This window comes from Galeopterus variegatus, unplaced genomic scaffold (assembly GCF_000696425.1).
Source record: "Galeopterus variegatus unplaced genomic scaffold, G_variegatus-3.0.2 Scaffold26, whole genome shotgun sequence".
In the NCBI taxonomy this organism is placed as follows: domain Eukaryota; kingdom Metazoa; phylum Chordata; class Mammalia; order Dermoptera; family Cynocephalidae; genus Galeopterus; species Galeopterus variegatus.
The window spans coordinates 1266828-1269716 of record NW_007726137.1 but is presented as its reverse complement, the minus strand read 5'-3'; positions in this window follow the sequence as shown (position 1 = coordinate 1269716).

Sequence of the window (2889 nt, the reverse complement as noted above, 5' to 3'; positions counted from 1 at the left end):
CCCAGTGTGCTTAATGTTTGCCCTGTTTGGGTTTTGGATTTTGAAAGAAAGTGAGCTGAGATGCTGGGTACCGTTCAAGCTTTATTAAAGAAAGAAAGCTGCTGGGCTGTGCTCAGAGTGTCAGGCAGCCCAGGGCTATCCTGAAAATGGTGGGCAGCCCCAGGTGTGCGGGTGGTAGAGATTATATTGGTATGTTGGCGCCAAGAGCCGGGTGATACCAGCAAGGAGGGTCATTATGCTAATGTGGATCGGGTGGAGAACTGCGTCCTTGCGCAAGCAAAAGCGGTTTCTGTTTAAGTCAGGAGGCTTCTCATAAAGGGAAGGGGCGAGGGAGGGGAGGAGGTGGGCAGTGCAATTTTGTACTTGGGCTTGTCCAAAGTGGCGCTGGTGATGTTGCAGATCTATTAGATTTGAAGCCTGTTTTTCTTTCTTGTCTATTCCTACCCTTTTGGAACAGGAATGTGTACCCAGTGTCTGCGCCACTGTATCTTGAAAGTAGATAAGTTTTTTGATTTTTTTGCAGGTTCACAGCTGAAAGTAGTTTTGCCTTTGGTCTTAAATGAGACTTTGGACTGAGTTGGTGCTGAAAGGAGCTAAAACTTTTGGGACTGTTGGGATGGAATAGGATATGTGAATGCAGGGTCAGTTATCCTCGCTAAGGGAACATCGTGGAAGATTCTGAACGTGCAGATTGTACAGCGAGGGACCCTGAAGAGGTGGATTGTTGGGAAAATATAGGAAAAATGGTCAGGGCCCCTCAGATGTTCAGAATCTTGCCAAGGATTTGACGTAAACAGGCACGTGCGCTCAGGTGTTCCTTGGTTATCGTCTAGTGTAACTGTGCATGTGCACCCGGGTGTCCTGGGTTATGGACTTAAGTATAAGGATGAGTGGCTCTGATCCACGGCGCCTCCCAGCCCTGGGATGCCCCCCGCCATGGGGGGGCATGGCAAGGCCACTACTGCTGCTGGAGGCTGCTGCTGCTAGTGCCACCAGGACCCTCTGCAAGGCCACTGCCACTGCCAGACCTGTAAGCCACCAGATCTGTAAGGGGCTGCCGCTGAGGACTGACCTCATGTCATCTGCCGACAGCTCCTGGCATCTTTCCCAATTACCTAGCATGGACCTGCATGTGAGGGGTCTGGGGACCCAGCCTGGCATGTGAGGGGTCTGGGGATCCAGTCTGTACAGTGGGTTTGGAGGGTCTGAGCCCTGGCTCTGACAATGTAAATGGAAACTTAGTATAACTAAAATAATGAAGCATTTTGGCTTTAGTTATGACTTGCCTTACTTTACAGACAGAAATTTTAAAGACAGCACCAATTGGTGACAATATGTTGCCTGTTCTTTTGTTTATTGCTGGTACAACCACTTTGGAAAACAGTTTGGTAGTGTTATAAACTTAAGAAGACACCTACCTGTGATCCAGCAATTTCACCCTTAAAAAAATGGAAACAAATGTCCATAAAAGACTTTATTATAGCAGCTTACTCTTATGACTGACCCGGACACAGCCTGGGTCATCAGCTAGAGTGAGGACTGAGCGCTGTGCGTTCGTGCGGTGGAGTCCAGCTCAGCATCCACCACCGCGGCTGAGTCTCACGTCCTGCTAAGTGAAAAGCCACATGCAAGAGGGAACACCCTGTACAATCCCACCTCTGTGAAGGGGGGACAGGCGAACAGTGATGCTGACAGAAATCAGAACAGCAGCTGCTTCTGACAGGGAGTTGGGACTCTCGGAAGGGGTCTCAGGGGACTTTCTGAGGTGATGGAAACATTCTGTATCTTCACAGAAGCATGGGTAGCGGAGTTTGTCAAAACTCACCAAATTATAGACTTAAAACCTGCATATATCTGCACGCAGATGGGGGTGATGAGGGCTGGCCTCGTGACATCGTTTCATGGGCACAGCTGTCAACATGACACGTCGCTGTTGATCCTGCCTTGAGCACCTGGCGCAGGTGTGCCAGGCAGGCTCCTGCTGTGACGTTCCCCTTCTCTTTCCAGCCTGTGCATCTGCCTGCGTTGTTTGACCGTCCGTCTGTCTACACCGCTGTGCTGTGCGCTCACGGGGTCTGCAGCGCTCTGGGCTGATGCTCCACTTGTGTCAGGTGTCCCTTCAACATGTCCACTGTTGTGGCTGTTTTTGTCCTTCTTCAGCATTTCCTTAGGCTCATCTTGTCCATTCCCTGCCCCAGCCCTACATGAATTTCTACTGGGTGGTGAATTTTAATGATTTACTTCTGCTCATTGTATGACGAACTGTCGAGAGACTCGCTGGTGGGGTGTGGGGGGTGCAATCTGCCACTCACCTGGAACCAGTGGGGGGCCCAGGAGTGTGATGGGACCTGCCCGCACCTTCTTGGGCCCCGGGGGCGTATGTGGACCGAGGCTGAGTTCTGGCTGATGGACCCTGGGATCCAGCACTTGTTGGAGAGAATCAAGGCCTTTGGCCGCTGGACAGAAGCGTGCCTCGTGGTCGAGCTCTGTGCTCCGGAGGCTGCCTGCGGGACCTAGGCCTAGAGCAAAGCGGAGTCCTCAGACTCCTCTGCACAGGGCGCTTCAGAGACAGCCTGGAGAGGAGCTGCCCGCGCTGCCCCGTCCTCGCCACGGAGTCTCCGGCTGGTTCCCCTCCATTTCCTGTCCCTGCCCCTCCCCAGGTACAGCCCTTTGCTCTTGGTGCAGCATAAGTCTCAACGCCCCCACTCAAGGGTGCAAGGGAGTCTCCCCTTTGTAGAAATCGACTAAATTTCAACTCTGCCGTCCCGTCCTCCTGGGCGCCGTGTCTGGGGCCCTGGGTGCAGGGAAGCCCCACCCGACCCACAGCCCCCGGAGAGCAGCGCCGCGAGGCCGCCACTCAGGGGCCCGCCGCCCCGGAGCCAACCAGAC